The 20,444-nt window shown below is 32.3% G+C and overlaps 1 pseudogene; it reads right to left on the bottom strand.

The window, feature by feature from the left end:
• Nucleotides 1–1,493: 1,493 nt before the first annotated feature.
• Nucleotides 1,494–2,313, bottom strand: LOC132520289 (small ribosomal subunit protein eS6-like; annotated as a pseudogene).
• Between the last annotated feature and the right edge of the window lie 18,131 nt (nt 2,314–20,444).

Genomic DNA, 20,444 nt, shown 5'->3' with positions numbered 1-20,444 from the left:
TTAGTAAGTTATACAAAACCCTTGATATTTGAAACCTTGACTACATTTTCAAACTAATATTACTCAAACTTCCATGAGTAGTTTAAACTCACCCTAATGTATCCCAGTAGCCCTGTTAATGACTGAACTCCAACCCATCCTTTGGGATTCTGATCAAACATCATCTGCTTGGTAAACCATTGCCTGTTCTCTCTGGACAGTTAGACATTTTCTCTTCCTTCTCTAAAGTAATATATAATGTGTGTATTAAATTGTTATATATATTTTTCAATATTTTTACAATTTATTTCCTTCCCTAAACTGAGTTTCTAAAGATCTGGTACCTGAGCTATTATTGTACATTTTCTGTGCTTAAATGTCTAGTTAAATTAATGGAAACTTTAGTTATTAAATATATTCAAATAAGAAACATGAGATTAAAATACACATTAAAACACTTGGTTGAAAATTAGAAATAATGACACTTCCAAAATGAGTTAAAATAGTATTTTTTCATAATTTTCTAATATTACCCTCACACTTTCTTAATACATTCTCCTTAGACTAACTAGAATAAGAAAAATTGTGGTTTCAATTTCCCTTGTTTATATACTTACATGAATGACTATATCCTAATAAAGCTGTCTTTTATAGCTTTATTTTCTAAAGAAAAATACTCTAAATATAATCTTCAACTTGTTTTTCTTTTCTTTTGTTAAATCATGGATATACCTACAAATCTGTAGCTAGAGTGATCAGTGATCCAACAATATCTTCTTTTTTTAAAAAGAATTGTTTATTTTTTATTAAAGAATAGCTGATTTACAATATTATATTAGTTTCTGGTATAAAATAGACTGATGTGATATTTTTATAGATTATACTTCATTTAGAGTTATTACAAAACTGGCTATATTTACCTATGCTGTACAATATATCCTACTTGCTTATCTATTTTGTACATAGTAGTTTGTACCTCTTAATCCCATACCCTTACCTTGTCTCTCTCCAGTGATAACCACTAGTTTATTCTCTGTGTCTGTTTCTGTTTTGTTACATACATTCATTTGTTTCACTTTTTAGATTTCATATATAAGTGATAAAGTAGAGAATGGGTCTTTATCTGATATTTCACTAAGCATAATACTCTCTAGGTCCATCCAAGCTTTTGCAAATGAGAGAATCTCATTCTTTTTTATGGCTGAGTAATATTGCATTATATATAGATATAGACATACACACATACACACACACACACACACACACACACACCACATCTTCTTTATCCAATCATCTGTTGATGGACATTTGGATGCTTCCATATCTTGGCCTTTGTAAATAATGCTGTGAACATTGGGGTGCATATATATTTTCAAAACAGTGTTTTCATTTTTTTTCCAGTTATATACCCAGGAGTAGAATTGCTAGATCATATGGTAGTGCTATTTTTATTTTATTTATTTATTTATTGTTTTTTTGATGTCTGATCTTATTATTTGTTACTTTAGAACATCTCATTTTTGACTAGACTCAGACTTAGAAGTAGAAGCTCTCAGAGAGGACAGCCTTGACTCTTGGCAGTCTGTTCCTGGCATTTTTCTTTGGCCTCCTTCAATCTCTTGGCCAAAAGTTTAGTATATTCTGTAGCCTTTTCCTTATTTTTCTTAGTTGCTGTTCCTTCAGAGCAATATGCCAATGTTTTTGTTGCAGAACACGTGGAGTAACAAGATGCTGAATCCTGGGTACTTTTGTCCTAGGTGTCTTACCTTGTTTGTTTATGAGCTTTCTCACAAGATACTGGCAGACATCGTCTTCTTTAGAGAGATTGAAAAGCTTGCAGATTCTGCTAGCTCTTTTGGGCCCCAGATAACGAGGCACAGTAGTATCAGTGAGTCCAGGAATATCCTTCTCCCCTTTTTTTATGGTGACCCAGTTGAACACTCAGATTGGCATCCACAATGCAACCCTGTACAGATTTGCACTTTCTTTCTTCAGTCCTCCTTGGTCTGTAACAGGAATGCCCATTACTCAGTAGCAGGCGGACTTGGTCGTGGATCAAGACACCTGCTTCCTGGTGAAACCTTGTTTGTCATTCCCACCACTGATTCAAACCACATAACACTTCCATTCTTTAGCCAGAACATCAGTAGCAACTTCTGTGGCCATACCTTTCTCATAAAAGGTACGATGTTTTCATTCATTGTCCACTTCAATGAGTTTCTGACAACCAGTGGCTTGGAAAGAGATATTCACCTTTGTCCTGAAGCAGCTAATGGCCTCCATATCACCGTGAAGAAGAGTGGTAGTACTATTTTCAGTTTGAGGAACCTCCATACTGTTTTCCATAGCGGCTGCACCAATTTACATTCCCACCAACAGTGTACAAGAGTTCCCTTTTCTCTACATCCTAGCCAACATTTATTTGTAGATTTTTGATGATAGCCATTCTGATAGGTGTGAGGTGATATCTCACTGTGGTTTACATTTCTCTGATGATTAATGGTGTTAAGCATGTTTTCATGTGCCTGTTGGCCATCTGTATGTCTTCTTTGGAAAAATGTCTATTCAGGGCTTCTGCTTTTATATATATATATATATATATATATATATATATATATATATATATATATACAGTTCTATGAGCTGTTTATATATTTTGGATATTAACCCCTTATCAGTAATATCATTTGCAAATATTTTATCCCATTAAGAATGTTGTCTTTTCATTTTGTCAATGATTTCTTTTGCTGTGTAAAAGCTTTTAAGTTTAATTAGGTCCCATTTATTTATTTTTGCTATTATTTCTTTTGATTTAAAAAAACATTGTTATGATTTATATTAATGAGTGTTCTGCCTATGTTCTCTTTTAGGAGTTTTATGGTTTCAGGTCTTACAGTTAAGTCTTTAATCCATTCTGAGCTTATTTTTGTATATGATGTGAGGAAATGGCCTAATTCGTTTCCATGTATCTGTTCAGTTTTTCCAGTACCACTTATTGAAGAGACTGCCTTTTCTTCATTATATATTCTTTTCTTTTATTTATTTATTTTTGTCTGCATTGGGTCTTCGTTGCTGTGCACAGGCTTTCTCTAGTTGTGGCCAGTGGGGGCTGCTTTTCGTTGCAGTGCACAGGCTTCTCATTATGGTGGCTTCTCTTGCTGCGAAGCATGGGCTCTAGGCACATGGGCTTCAGTAGTTGTAGCATGTGGGCTCAGTAGTTGTGGTGCACAGGCTTAGTTGCTCCGTGGCATGTGGGATCTACCTGGACCAGGGCTCGAACCCATACCCCCTGCATTGGCAGGCAGATTATTAACCACTGTGCCAGGGAAGTCCCTCTCCATTGTATATTCTTGCCTCCTTTTTAGTAAATTAACTGGCCATAGGTGCATGGGTTTATTTCTGGACTCTCTATTCAGTTCCCTCAATCTGAGTCTGTTTTTGTGCCAGTACTATATTGTTTTGATTACTGTAGCTTTGTAGTATCGTCTTAAGTAGGGAATTTGATACCTCCAGCTTTGTTCTTTTTTTTCAAGATTGCTTTGGCAATTCTGGGTCTTTTGTGGTTCCATATCAATTTTAAGATTATTTGTTATAGTTCTGTGAAAAATGTCATGGATATTTTGATAGGGATTGTGTTAAATCTGTAGATTGATTTGGGTAGTATACACAGCTTAACAATATTAACGATTTTCTTAATTTACTTATCACCTAAGCACACACACACACACACACATACAAATTTCACATATATGGCATCATAGAAATATGTAGGAGGTTTCTGAGAAGTTTCTTTACTTTTTATTTTTTTCTTTCCTTTTTCTCAAAAATATTGTCCTAAACCACACATACACTCAATAATAGACATAAGGTTATGTTTCATATTTATATATCATCATAAACATATAGAAAATTATAAAATATACACATTTGTAACCACATGCTTTCAGAAATGTATTATTGTAGGAATTAAACTTTTTGGCACTCAATCATTATGTAAATACTTTAAAGTCATTTGACATAATTTTAATTGCTTCTTCTGAATGCTTTTATAAAGTATGCAAAATCAATTATGCCAAAATTTGTCTCAATTCACATTGTTGCCTTCTTTTGCCATTACAGTGTTCCAGCACACATGTATATCCATTAATGCTTCTATTTCATTTTTTTTTTTAAATCACAGGAGCAGGCTTGATGAATACAAGAGAAAATGCATCTCTAAATTTTGATATTGTGGTACAATTTGCATTTGCCTTAACAATGAATAAAAGCACCCTACATATACCTATGAAAGTCTGATGGTGGTGAAACAATTTAGCAACTTTACTAAATTTTAATTTCTCTACTTTGCAAATAGGGCAACCGCTTGGTATCTAACACCCATTGTTGCTGGTTTGCATTCTTGCCCTAAAGCACCAACTGGACTTTATACTACTCTATTAGCCTTTGATGGCAGGGTGGAGAGCAGGGAGAGAGAGATAGACAGACAAACAGAGACAGAGACAGAGACAGAGAGGGAGGGAATGAGTTTAAGAAACTGGCTTATGCTATTGTGGAGTTCAGCAAGTCCAGAATCTGCAGTGTAGGCTAGCAGGCTGGGGACCTAGGGAAGAGTTGATGCGACAGTCTGAGTTGGAAGAAAGTATGCTGGTAGAATTCTCTTTTCTTCAGAGGAGGTCAGTCTTTTTCTATTAAGTACTTCAACTTATTTGATGAGGTCCATTCACATTATGAAGTATAATCTGCTTTACCCAAAATCTACTGATTTAAATGTTAATTTCATCTAAACAATACTTCACAGAAATATCTGGAATAATATTTGACCAACTATCTGAGTACAGTGGAGAGCCAGGATGACAACTAAGTTTAACCACAACAACTATGTATATGATTTCATCTTCCTACACACAAGGAAACTGAGACCCAGTACTGTCAAAATGCTGTGTTAAATCAAAAACAGACATTTTACATTTAACTAATTTTGTAGCTGAAACCACTAGTTTTCCCCCAGAGTATTTTCTTCCCTTCTTTCTTAGAAAGAGAATTCTGGAATTATTTGGATACATGGCCATTTGGAATAAACACTGTATTTCCAAGACTTACTTAGAAATAGTTGTAGTCATGTGACTAAGATCTAGCCAATGGAATGAAAGAATATTTATCAGCTGTCTTTTCCAAGAAGTATCTTTAATAGGAATGGGTGTGTTCTTCAGTTTTCTTTTATCACAATTGAATCTGGAGTAAATTAACATGCTAAGTATGGCAGACCAGGTAGATACTAGTAAACTGGCTTCCTTTATAAAAGCTTTAGACTGCTGTCACATTCAATTTGCTTGAGGAAGAAAGATGTTTCTATGTTGATTAAGTCACTATTGTATTAGGCTTTTTATTACTAACAGGTAAATAGTACACTTGTTTTAGATAAACTCTGGTGGCTGATCACAATGTGCCTTTCTATGTTCTATACAAATCTTTCTACTTACATAGAATGGCCCACTAACTCATTGTCAAATAAAATTATTTTTCAATGATATTTTTTCCATGCTACCAATTATCTGGCATGACTTTCCAATTAATTATGAACATATTTCACTTCCATTAATTAAGGAAATATAAAATTTTAAGGTACATTTACAAATCAATGATCTACATGATATACTGACACATTGTGGGAGAGTCCTAGAAGTTTCTCAGTTATTTAGACAAAATATCAAATAGCTTAAGACCTTTATCACTTTTAAACAAGGATTTTTTCTAATTCTGCTTACTCATGATTTTGTTTTTTAAAAAAACAATCAAAACAGTAAAGTTAAAGCCATTGCAATCCTTTTGTTCTAATAATATTACAGATTTTTATAAAATCAGTGTTTTTATGATGCTGGAGTAATATATCCATTCAATTATTCTTTCAAACATTCATTCATTTATCCAGCTATTTATTCTATGAAAGAATTGACAAGAATTGACTGAATACCAGCTCTGAGGATAAAAGTACACATAAGGCACAGGGTCTGATTTCAAGCTTCTGGTAATCTTTGAAGAAAAAAAAAGATATTTATCATGCCATGTATCAGATACATGAAAGGAATAAGTATAGGATATTCATGTTGCTAACTTAATGTTGGTTTTAATAATTCTCTCTGTTGATGTCCTCCCATGAGAAGTAGAAACCTGGAGCTGTGAATATTGATTTCTCAATGCCTGGAGTTTTTCTTCTTTAGAATTGCTGAGAAACTAAGAGAAGAATGGAGAGTCATTTGGACATAGATTAATGGACACCTGTTTAACGTGGATCCACAGGGACTTTCAAAATTTCTTTCAAAATTTCTTTCAAAATTTCTTTCAAAATTTCTTCAAAATTTCTCTGGTCATTATATGACTAGCACCAATATCTCAAGAAGCTTGGCACTCATTTTTTTTTCCTTTAAACAACACTTTTGTGGTAAGAATGAATCCCTAGGGGTGTATAAAGTGTCAGTTGTTTGTATTCAAAGAATACTCTTCTCAGACTGCAGTGGTAAATATTACTCTTTCTTTCTTAAGTAACTCATGTTGTCTGAGTCTAGGAAGAAATAACATAGACACGGTTTGTCAATATATCTCAGAAGAAAATATCACAGATGTGTCCCATCCTTTTCAAGTTCAACCTGTACCCCCACTGGATTTATCAATATTTCATGTTGATAAAAACAAACGGGGCGAGGATGAGATTTGATCAGATTTGATGAGTCTTAAAGGAGGAAACAGAACTTAGCAGTATCTGATAAAACTGTTAAATGGCTGAAAATAACCATAAGATATTCTGAAACCTTTACAGGCACACTTCTGCAGTTTTCATGATGTTATGGGTGGTAAGTAGAGGTACATAAATGTGAATCATTTTACTCATTTGTTTAGGAAATGTAAAATGATTAATTTAGTCAAGTAAAGAAACTTTTCATTCCGTAAATGTAGGTAGCCTTTGTCTTGAAGTTATGGATTATTGAGTAATTAGAAGAATCCATGGGTATTTATGAGTGAGATTTTTTTTAATTTATAAAAAATATCTCCAGACTTGGACAACAAAAAACCCTTGCTCAGAAGAGAAGCAAAACAGAGTGCATAGCTGAAAGAATTCAAGAAGTCAGGGAGAATTGGAAAAAGACTAAGCAAATATTATAAAGAGATGCAGGAGTAAAAGAAAAGGACATATTTAGACTTATGACCTTAATATTTTCAAGTAGAGAGAAAGCAGAAAACCTTTCATCAGAAATCAAGATTATTGTCTGACGTACTTCACTTAGTATGATCATCTCTAGTTGTATCCATGTTGCTGCAAACGGCATTATTTCATTCCTTTTTATGTCTGAGTGATACTCCATTGTATATATGTACCAGATCTTCATCCATTCATCTGTTGATGGACATTTAGGTTGCTTCCATACCTTGTTTCCAGTGTTGCTATTAACACTGGAGTGCATGTATCTTTTTGAATTAGAATTTTCATATTTTCCAGATATATGCCCAGGAGTGGGATTGCTGGATCATATGTTTATTTTCAGTTTTTTAAGGAACCTCCATACTGTTTTCCATAGTCACTGAACCAACAGTGACATTCCCACCAACAGTGTAGGATGGTTCCCTTTTCTCCACACCCTCTCCAGCACTTATTATTTGTAGACTTTTTGATGATGGCCGTTCTGACCTGTGTGAGGTAGTACCTCACTGTATTTTTTATTTGCATTTCTCTAATAATTAAAGATGTCGAGCATCTTTTCATGTGCCTGTGGGCCATCTGTATGTCTTCTTTGAAGAAATGTCTACTTAGGTCTTCTGCCTGTTTTTTTCTTGTGTTTTTTTGGGTTTTTGTTATTGAGCTGTATAAGCTGTTTGTATATTTTGGAAATTAATTCCTTGTGGGTCACAGGTCACATCATTTGCAAATATTTTCTTCCATTCCACAGTTTGTCTTTTTGTTTTGTTTATGTTTTCCTTTGATGTACAAAAGTTTTAAGTTTACATAGGTCCCATTTGTTTATTTTTGCTTTCATTAATCTAGGAGAGAGATCCCCCAAAAAATATTGCTGTGATATATGTAAAAGAGTGTTCTGCCTATATTTTCCTCTAGGAATTTTATAGTATCTGGTCTTATACTTAGGTCTTTAATCCATTTTGAATTTATTTCTGTACATGGTGTTACAGAATGTTCTAACTTCATTATTTTACATGTAGCTGTCCAGTACCCAGTACCATTTATTGAAGCGACTGTATTTTCTCCCTTGCATATTTTTGCCTCCTTTGTCATAGATTAAGTCAGATTGAGAAAGACAAATATCATATTATATCACTTTTATGTGGAATCTTTAAAAATGATACAAATGAATTTACTTACAAAACAGAAATAGATTCACAGACATAGAAAACAAACTTATGATTACTAAAGGGAAAAGGGTGTCAGGATAAATTAGGAATTGGGGATTAACAGATATACACTACTATATATAAAATAAACAACAAGGACCTACTGTAAAGCACAGGGAACTACATTGAATATTTTATAATAACCTATAATGGAAAAGAATGTGAAAAACAATAAAAATATAAATATATAAATTGATTCAGTTTTCTGTACACCTGAAACATTATAAATCAACTATACATCATTTTTTTTAATTTTAAATAAAATAAAGCAGCTAATGGATGACCATTCTTGATGCTCCTAGTCAAAAATTACAACATGACAGTTACAGCCTGAACGTATAGATGACAAACAACTCTCTAACTTACCTTCATCTAATATGAACTGCCATGTTGTTTTTGGTTTATGGAATCTAAACCTCTTCTTAAAGTTGATGCTACCTGACTCCAGTCCCCAGATCTGTCAAGTCCTGGACCTTGTCTCTCAGCCTGATGTTCTTTTAAACTAAAAATACTAGAGCTAATTATAAATTACCATTGGTTCTCAGTTTTAAACATATCTCTTTTAATCATATGCTTGAGTTATTGATAAATTCATGGCCTAAAGTAGGACCAGCCTATTTTTCTACTGTTTCTCTTATAATCATCTTCTAGAAAATAGTCTTCTATTTAATCTCAAAACCTGGGCTTGGAGTCTTTATGTTAGCTGAAAGACTTGTCTGATGCCAACTTTTTGCCTGCCTATATTTCTATGGATTATTCCCAAATTTCCATTATATTCATTCACAAGTAATCTGATGAACTTTAAAAATATTGAAATGATTAAACCATAACTTGATGGCTTTACAAATTCATTGTATAACATTTTTTCTACTTGAAACTTCTCTTAAGTTTTTAATTGCATGTGTACCCCCAATTAATTAAAATAAATAATATGGTAGCCAACCCACAGAACTGTGAGAAAAGTATACATATTTTTGTGTTAAGACACTGAGTTTTGGGATGGCTTGTTATGTGATAATAGATAACTGCTGCATAAACAGATGAACTAATGCAGAAATGGGCTGCTGCCATAACCAAAATTTAAACTATGTGGCTTGAATTTGATATAAAGCAACAAGCTCAGTCTGATAATGCAATACAGAAACTGTTAGAAAAGCTTGGAAAATGACAACTTACATTTGTAATAGTGAAATAATTGAAAAATGTTGTCTGTGATGACTTGGAACATAAAAACATGCATATAATATTCTTGTAAATGGTATAAGATTATTACCAGGTAAAAATTTAGAAGTATCATTGGCTTTTTAAAACTATCAATGGTAATATACAAGAAAGATATTAACTAAACTCAAATATTAGAGTTTGCAGAAATAATTTAGAGAGAATATAAATGATCCAAAACTTTCTGATTTAGAAAATAACACTTGGTTATCAATTCCAGGCTCTCAAGTTTCAAAAGATTTTTAGACCAAGAGATAGCCTCAAGGTCAAAAGAAAATTTAAGATGCAGGCAAGAACCAATGATTAAGACTACTGAGTAACTTAAATTGATGCCTAGTACACTCCCTCAACTAGACAAAAAGTCTTCTAAGAATCTTAAGAACATTGTCTTGCAGCAGCCTGAAATTTCCAAAGTTTATAGATACCTACCTCAATTATGAGTGTGATGATTGAGGAAAGCAAAGGAACACAAGTCATGTTTATGGGAAACCCACAGGATCTTTAAGAAAGTTGTATTGGTGAAAGTGATGCCAACTTGGACTAAAAAGGTTCAAATGCAAAACTTTTTTAAAAAGGGTCTTTCAGTCCCTACCATGCTATGAAAAGGAAGTAGGTTAAGAAAGACACTAAGCTACACACATGACATATTTTATAGAAAAAAAAAGTTAGATCATTGGCCAGATATCCCCAGATAACAATGGACCAGATGCTACTTTAGGGCAGAATACAGGCCAAATCAAGAAATATTTGATAACTTCAGATTTGGGAGCACTTTTCGGCTGCCACATTGCTATGGAACAGTGATTGCCATGTACCTACCATTTTTTCCATTTTCAAATGTGAGTGTTTATATGACTGTTACTCTGTCCTTACATAATCATTGTATGTTGGTTGCATTATAAGTCAATGAGAGACTCATCTGAGAAACCATCTCTGCATACAATTTTAAAGCATGAGATTCTGAACTCATTATCTGATGTCATGATTGAATGAGATATTTGGGAGTGTTAGGAGTTAATATATGTATTTTTATATTGGAGGGGACATAAATCAACTGGAAGAAAATTACTGTAGATTGCTCACATTAATATGTTCTCCTTTTTATTAAAGTATAAGTAATAATACTCCTTTTTATGTGTATATACCTTGATAGTTTCCTGCCACAATGACACTTATACAATATGTCTTCAGACTTCTTTGGCCAATGGAATACAAGAAGTCAAGCCAGTGAATTTTTAAAAATATTTATACATATGGGCTTACCCCCTTTTGCTGTTTTTGGTATCATATGACTGCTATATGAAGAATTTTCAACTAGTCTGCTGTATGATTAGAGACATGTAACTCAATTTCATCTGTTATGTCATCCAACAACAGCCTGCCAACTTCCAGATAAGTGATTAAATCCATCCTACATTATCTAGCTATCTGCTGACATAATAGATTGTTTCAGTCACATCAGCAAGTTCAAGCAAGTTTAGTTGAGCTAGTTCAAACATAAAGTATCAATAACTCAACCCACAGAATCTTGAGATAAATGAATGATTTTTAAGAGCCTGTATTTTTCAGTGTTTTGTTGTAAGCCAAAGTTAACTGATAGAAATAACTGGACATGTTTCATAATATATTTTGAACTAGATAATAAAGATTTATCCAATGCAATTGACCTGAAAACACAAATCATTTTATAGGAACCCTTGTATTATATTAATATTGATAAGATGCAGAATAATAAAATAGAATCAGTAGAAGAAAATAGAGAAAGGAAATAATTATTTCAGATTTTCACACTGAAAAGGAGATACATTTTAAGAAGATAGTTGCATACCATAAGGTGTGGAATTTGTAGGATAATAGTATAGATTAACCAATTACAAGGACACTGAACATTTAAAAATTATTTTCTAAGGGATTTTTAGATTTGAAGCAATTTTACGAGAGATAAACTCAGTACGAAAATATGAACAAGTTGTGTAGTGCAATATGTCCAAAAGTTTAGTGATAAAATCAGTCAATTTTGTCTTAGAAGTAACTACTATGTCACTACCATACGCAAGAATTCATTCTCGGTAATGAAGGTACAAACATACAATCACTTTCCTTAATGAGCCTAGTGTCTACTAGGTGATTAGAAAATATATTTAGGAGATATTTAGCTCAAAAAAAGGCTATATAATTATTATTTGTTTCTTTGATTATTATAAAATAAATAATATCATACAAGATTTGAAGTCAGTGACATTACATTAGTCAGTGACTAATATACAGTGACAGTCTGGAGTCTCATTGTTAACAAGAACCTGAGCATGCAACAGAATAACATTATGACTTTTAATATTAACATCTGGTTACTTCTCCATTAACTCTGTGTTTCAGGGAAAAAACTGTCTGAGAATTACTATACCACTAAAGCTACTTGGTCAGTTTGTTAGAGACTATATTTTATTCCTAGCATGTAAAGTGGACAAAATCTAACAAACTGGCCAAGCAGCTTTAGGTAGAGTAACTCTACTTCAGACTTGCACATTGATTTCTGAGTTTTTCAATGAAAACTGCAAATAAGAGACATAATAAAATGATCTGCTTCAAGCTGAGGGGGTTATCAATTAGGAAAAGATGGTTACAAAGTCACTATCTTTAAAAAAAAAAGTAAATAAGTTAAATCACTGATTGTGAAGGACATAATAACAGATTACCTAGATGCTACCCATTGTGTAATTCAAGGTTAACATTTTATGGGTTGGTACTTATTGGTGATCCTAGAAATCTTCTGGAAATACCATAGATAGACTAAGGCTAATTTGGAAAAAATGTTTGCATATTCTAAATCTCTCCACATCATGAAAAAAAGACATAACTGTGACTGTCTTCTATTAGGACCCAGACCTAATGAAAAATTAACTTTTGTTTTGGTTCCCAGATGATTATGAGGCAAAGATTTTATAAAGTCCATGGCCCTTTCTTCATGAACTGTTATTGCCAGTGAGTAGAGACACTTCCAATTATTTCCATGTGTTCTCCTTTCCTCAATCCAGGGACCTGATCTATCATGAGAATGCTAATTCTGACTTTATTCAGGAGAAAGTAGTTTTATCAGATTAAGCAACTATTATTTATCAAAAATTTAAATGATTTATTTATTGATATTATTTTGATGCTGCATGCTTCTAATTTTTTCAGGTAGAAGAGATGAGGCCATTGGTGGCTTCTACTATCTCTGAGGATGTCTTCTTGAAACCTCCCCTTAGTGAAAAAGCACAACTGGCAGGTGATTTAGTCATGCTCTCTTCAACTGAATCTCCTTCTTGAAATACAGGCATCAAAGAAGAGTCTGAATTTTTGTGTGACCTGATATACAGTTTGATATTTTAAACCCCATGCTTTCAGCAAGGCAAGATTTTAGCCTTATTGTATTATTCAGTATTATTCTATGATAAAATGGCCTGTTGTCTTTGTACCACACCTTCCTCCAGCCTGAGATTGTCACTGTCACCAAAGAGATAACTGCACAGATAGAACTGTTTCTACAGTTGGTTAACAAAACTTCAAGTCTTCATAGGGTCAAGGACAAAGAGTAAAAGGAGTTGGTGTACTCTCCTCCCTCTCCAGCATGAAAATTGTCACAGGCATTGAATCAACACTACCCTTACAAGAAAAGAAGGTGAAAGTGTTAGGAGCATGCCTTTTACACACTCTGGACAATGATTACCTTCTCACAGTCTGTACATAAACCTCATCAGGAACAGTTTTCTGAAGGTGCAATCTGCCTCTTTAGTAAGAAACAGCAAAAGTAACTTTCAAATGTTAAATATATGGTCATCTGGTTTTAGTGTAGTCTGGTTACAAAAAAGAAAATAACCTCTAAATGACAGTCTTATCTCTGTTAAAATAGAAAGACAATTTCCAAATAGTAAGCTTTTGTTCACCAGTATGTTATTGTGACTGTTAAAAAGATAACTTTATTTTTGGTGGTGTCAACCACTTTCTTCATATCCTGTTCTAACTCACTGGTGAATCTAACCACCTTCTTCCTGTTTCAGTAGGGCTCCCTTACTTCCTTGATATATACATTCAATTCAAAACTTTTAAATATTATTATTTTATAGTATCTTCCTGCTTGAGAATTTTGAAATTGGTGCTAAGGATTGTGTCTCTAAAAGTCAACGCTGCCATTTCTGCTGCTATTCTTCCCTTCCCCTCTTAGTTTATCTGTCACATATACCAAGTTGGTCCACCCCAACTGGTTACATCTACTACTCAAGGAAGCCTTATAACCAAGAAGACCTTTGACATTACAGACTTTACCATCAAGTATCTTTCTTGAGGTTTCAAGAAGCCAAAAATGCCTTGTGTGCCCTTTGAAATTTGTAATACATGAATAAGGGAGGAAATGTCTCCATCTCTATTTTCATTTAAGGCTCTTAGAGAGTTAATGAAGTATAGTGAGATAGATTATTTCACATAAAAATCTCTATTTATTTGTCTTTGAAACACTTTCTCTCTAGAATAGGATTTCCTGAAGTTGGTACTATTGATATTTTAGGCATAACTCTTACTGGGGTGGGGGAGTTTCCTTTGCATTGTAGATGTTTAACAGCATCCCTGAGTACTACTCTGTGGGTGTAGATAATATCCTCATCATTTATAGCAAATAAAGATATCTCCAGACATTGTCAAATATTTCCTGAGTGTCAAAAATGAGAACTACTAGTTAAGAACCACTGCTATAGAATTTGAGTATCATTACATGGAGCTAATCCATGGAACAAATCTGAGTGAAAAATATTTTCACTAAAATCACATTTCCCTCCAAATAAGATTTTATTACTAAGAAAAGTTTGCCTGAGTGATTCCTCTCTTATGGTGCCCACAGTATACCTGCCTGTCAGTGAACCTCCAAAACATGCCTGGATACACCTATTTCATATGCTGAAAAACTGGGTTTTCAACCTTGGCTTCTTCATGATGTGTTTTTTTGTCCCCATAGTCAACAAATTGCATGTAAAAAAGGCATATGATGAAATGAGCAATGATTTTAAAATTACTACTAAATGCTTAATCATCTATACTCTGTCAGAAAAATACAATAGTTCATATTGTTGAGATGACCCCAAATCTCTCCAACAAAAAAGATAAGCTTAAAAAAGTATAAATATAATGAGCTTCAGATATCCAGCAACTTGAAATTCTAAGAAATTTTGAACATTTTCTTTGCAATGTGTCTAATTTGTGTGCTGTCAAAATAATCTTCTAAATAATCATGTGAGATGAAAATAGATATGTTTCAGATATGGAATGTTTCAAAGGTATAATCAGATGATCAGTCAGACGTGAAAAAAATAAGTTTGGAACATTCTGTTCCCTTCATTTTTTTCCTGGCAATATGTGGGTTATTTTTAAATTTTAGGTATGAATTTTGTACTGTTCTGAAAGTATGTGTGTGTATTTAAGCTTTAAGTCCTAGCCTTGGCTTTAAATGGACAATGATAGGCTTCAAACTGGGTAAATAGAATGATTTTTGGTTACACAGAAAAATTGAATTTTAAAAGGCCTAAGTAAGTTATGTCTGTTGGTCTTTTCTTTTGGAGATGTATTAGTCTTCTGTCACTTCCTGCAACTGAGTTGATTAATTTGCCCTAGGGGCAGGACAGGAATAAAGATGCAGACATAGAGAATGGACTTGAGGACACGGGGAGGGGAAAGGGTAAGCTGGGACGACGAATTGAGAGAGTGGCATGGACATATATACATTACCAAATGTAAAATAGATACCTGGTGGGAAGCAGCCACATAGCACTGCTTACAGAGATCAGCTTGGTGCTTTGTGACCACCTAGAGGCGTGGGATAGGGAGGGTGGGAGGGAGACGCAAGAGGGAGGGGATATGCAGATATATGTATATGTATAACTGATTCACTTTGTTATACAGTAGAAACTAACACAACGTTGTAAAGCAATTATACTCCAATAAAGATGTTAAAAGTAAAAGAAAAGACTGCAAACCAAAACACCTTACAGCCCTAGTAATGTCAGTGGTTCTCAAGGCTGAATCTCTGGGTGAGTTGACTCAGTATCACCTGAGAACTTTTTAGAACAGTAACTTGTCTGACTGCTTTATCCCAACAAATGCCCTCCTCCTTCCTCATCCTCATCTATTTAATGATAAAGTGTGCGTGTGGGAACCAACAATTTGTGGTTTAACAAGAATTTCCAATGCTACTAATGCATGATCAAGATTGCAAACCACTGAGTTAAGGAAACTGGAAAACTCACATAATTAATATGGTTTGGTGAAGACTAAAGACTACAGCAAATTATTAGAGAATGTGTATCCTGTTTTAAACCTGTTGTTTTCAATTTAACACTCTGCTAGTTCAAAAAATAAAAAAAAAAAACAACTTTCTGTAGGATAAATTCTGCCTATTCTACCTACATGCTGCCAGTTTTTAAGGCTTTTAAACCTATGCTGTTCTTTTTTAACTCACAGACTCATTTTATACTAATAATTATGTCACTTTTCCTACTTTCTCGGTTTTAATTTTATGTATCACCTGAACCATGTCGTTCAGGTCCTAACTTCATGAATTAGCTATTTTTAGAAAGTGTTATGTAATGTGATCTAAAATATTTATTCAAGAATTAAAAAGTCACTTTTTATATCTGTAAATACTCCTGTATTATAGTCATCAAATAACATGATAAAATATTTTAAAAATCAATTGAATTAGAAAAACACCAACTATTCAGTGCTTGATGGGTTATTTTGACCCTCAGCAAAGAAATAGAAAAAGTCAACTGCAACTCTGATATTTAAAAATAGCTAATCTTCTAGCAGTTCTGATTTTTTAAAATTTTATTTCAATTGTTCTTATGGTTAGTGGTGCTAAAATTTTTATATTGAATTTTAACATGATTTTATTTTCTATACTTAAAGAGTTATTTTCACTCCATAGAAAATAGGAACTAGAGGTTTCTTGCAAGTCTTTGCAGGTATTCTGGTATTTTTTAATGGCATTTTCTTAACTAGGTGATTAGAACAATGGCACATTAATGAATTACTCATAGAGTGATTGGTCAAGGTCACTGGAGCAAAATTTTATAAATCTAAACCTTGTTTTTTTTTTTTCCCAGAATGCAATAAAATCTAGTTTATAATAAATGAAATATGTGAACTCAACCTCAGGGATATAAAAAGTCAGCTGAAAGCCCTGGTTTATGTGGTAAGTTTCCTGCATGTGAAATGTCAGGGATGATTTTTAGACTTATACTCGGTTATATTGCTTCAAAAGTTAATTTATTTAAATATTTCCTTTAATGCCAACATTTTTGGATGATAAAAATAATTAAAGGATGAGACTGCTATTATTCACTTGATACTGTAAAAAATTTAAGTACCCACAAAGTATAGACATACCAGAATTTGAACTTCTAACCTTTCACAATATTATCTGAACATCTTGTTTTCTAAGCTGTGCAGGGGTTTTGTTTTGGTTTGGTTTGGTTTTAATAAGAACGTGGGGTTTTGTGTGTGTGTATGTGCTGAGAACACTTAAGGATCTAGTCTCTTGGCAAATTTCAGGTATACAATATTGTTAACTATGATCACCATGTTATACATTAGATCCTTAGAACATACTCAATTTCTAAATGAAAGTTTGTACCTTTTCTCTCCCCATTTCTCCCACATCCCAAGTCCTGGCAACTACCATTATATTCTCTGGTTCTGAGTTCAAATTTTTTAAATTATCAGATATTAGTTTTTAGATTATTATTTAAATTTTAGATCTCACACCTAAGTGATATATATATATATATATATATATATATAAATTGGAAAAAAGTATCTTGACTCAAAATTAAATTTCTAAAAATCAGTTTTCCAAAAAATAAAATAAGATAAAAAATCATTTTTCCTAGAAAAAAGCTTACTTTAATTATTAATTTTAAAGTGCTTAAACCAAAAACATACAAGTCTTTTCATTTTAAAATGTTATGCTTCTGACAGTTTTGAGTTTATATTTTTGTGTTTTAAACTTTGGATAAGAAAATTATTCAAATCAGTAAATAGGTGTATGTGTGTGTGTGTGTGTGTGTGTGTGTGTGTGTGTGTGTGTGTGTGTGTGTGTATGTGACCCAGGTAAATCATTTGACTATTTTTATATGAGGATTTTGCTCTTTTACTTACTGAATCATGTATTCTTTATATATTCTGAAATAATTCCTTTCTCATAAATGTCTTCTTTCAAACCCATGATTTGTTTTGAGAAGCTAAAGATTTTGCTTTTAATGAACTTTATTGTGTCAATCATTTTCTTTTTGATTAGTGCTTTTCTTCTCTTTTGAAGAAATCATCTTCTATCTCAAGTCATATAGATAATCTATCTCCTCTTTTATCTTTTAACCTTTCAAATTTAGCTATATGATGTTCCTGGGCTTGATTTTGATGTATGCTATGAAGTAGGAGTTTAAGTTTATTTTTATTTTACTTTTCAAGTAATTAAGCATCTTTATGAAAAAAATCCTTCATTTCTTCAGGGCACTGCAGTGGCATGCATATAACAACATAGATGCAGGTACATTTTTAAACTTCCTATTCAGTTTTGATGGTCAATTTATACAAATATCAGACTAGTGTCTTCTTTATATTTTACAGTTTTAAGACCTCATCTTCTTCAAGATGTCCTTGAGTCTTCTTGTACTTCTGCATTATATATATATATATATATATATATATATATATATATATATATATATTAGTATATGCTTATCAACTTTTGCTAGGAAAAAAATACCTGGAAATTGTATTAGTATTGTTTCCAATCTATATCAATTTGGGGAGAATTACCAGCTTTCCAATAATGAGTCTTATATACATAGTATATTCCTCCAATTACATGTAAAGATTTTTTCAGTAATATTTTATATGTTTTATTGCCAGGTATAAATATAGAGGTAAATATTTCATTGGGATTATTCCTAGCTATATATTATGTAATGCTAATATAAATGAAGTTTTTTTGAAATGCCATTTTCTAATTTCTCATTGCTAGATATTGAAATAATTGTTTTTCTATATTGACCTTGTATACTACAACATTGTGGAATTTACCTCCTAGTTACATATTTATCTATAAATTTCTTTTACACTTTGTTTTATAATTGTGTCACCTGCAAGTATTTCTTCCTTTCTAGTTTTTATATATTTTATTGCTTTTTTCTTCCTCATTATATTACACAAATCCTCTACTACATAGTTGAATAGGAGCAAGTAGAGCATACATTCTTATTTCATTCCTAACCTTAAGGAAAATGTTTTCAATATCTCCTCTTTACAACTGATTTTAAGGTAGTTATTCTTTATCAGATTAAGGAAGTTTCTTAATATTTGTAGGTGGTTAAATATTTTATCATACCTAATTTTATCAAAAGTTTTTTTTTGCATACTTTGAGATTATCATATTATTTTTTTCCTTTTTATTTTTTTAATGTGGCAATTACATTGCCTGATTTGCAAATATTAAACCCATCTCATTTTTCCACAGGAGGAAGAAACTTTGTTATATATATTGATCATTTAATGAATTGCTGGATTTCATTTCCTAATTTCATTTCATTTGAGATTTTTGTGTCTGTGTGAAACATTTGCCTGTAATTTGCCTCTCTTTTGTATGTTATATGGTGTGTGAAAATTATGTGGAAGTATTTTTTTCTATTATCAGGAAGAGTGCCATTTCCTTTATTTCTAGTTATTTTTATTGTTTCTCTATTTTCATTTATTCATGTCATTTCATGTTGTCTGATATTTTGTGATAAGAGTTTGAATAACCACTCACAGTTTTGACTTCTTTGAAAAATTTCATATGATTCATCAAATTTGTTTACTTCTAATTAGTTAGATTGTGAAAGACTTTTTTTCATCCTCAGGTAAAAAAAAAAGCCCTCTAATTAGTTGTTGGATTCAAGTCATTAATCCATTGAATCTAAACATAGAATTCATGGAATGAATTCTATGTGTACTGTGGATGACAGTGCATTTCATATATATTGTCACAGTCAATTTAATATGAGTGCAACATATATTTGAATTGAAAATTTTATAATTTCAAATTCTTCCATAAAAATTTCCCATTGTGGATGATAATGATTACCATGCTCCTAAAACTGGGTGTGTAGAAGATCTCTTTTGACCCTTCATAATTTCTTTATGTTTCTTAGTTCTGACTATCATTGTGCCTTCTTTCAAAAACTAGATTTTATGCTTAACAGCAATTCTAATTTTTTTTCCTAATTGTTTCTTTTTTTATTGAGGTATAGTTGATGTGCAATATTATATAAGCTTCAGGTTTGTGACATCGTGATTTACAATTTTAAATGTTATATTCTATTTATAGCTATTATAAAATAGTATAAAATATTGGCTATATTTCCTGTGTTGTACAATATATCCTTGTAGCTTGCTTATTTTATACATAGTAGTTTGTACTTCTTGATCCTCTACCCTTATCTTGACCCTCCCCTCTTCCCCCAGTAACCAGTAACTTGTTCTCTATATCTGTTAGTCTGTTTCTTTTTGTTTATATTCACCAGTTTGTTTTAATTTTTCGATTCCACAATAAGTGATGTCATACAGTATTTGTCTTTCTCTGAGTTATTTAACTTAGCATAATACACTCTAAGTCTATCCATGTGGTTACAAATGGTAAAATTTCATTCTTTTTTATGACTGAGTAGTATTCCATTCTATATATATACAACAACTTCTTTATACATTCATCTGTTGATGGGCACATAGGTTGCATCCAAATCCTGACAATGGTAAACAATGTTGCAATGAATATTGAGGTTCAT

This window comes from Lagenorhynchus albirostris, chromosome 5 (genome assembly GCF_949774975.1).
Source record: "Lagenorhynchus albirostris chromosome 5, mLagAlb1.1, whole genome shotgun sequence".
Classification (NCBI taxonomy): Eukaryota; Metazoa; Chordata; class Mammalia; order Artiodactyla; family Delphinidae; genus Lagenorhynchus; species Lagenorhynchus albirostris.
This window is presented reverse-complemented; position numbering and strand designations above follow the sequence as displayed.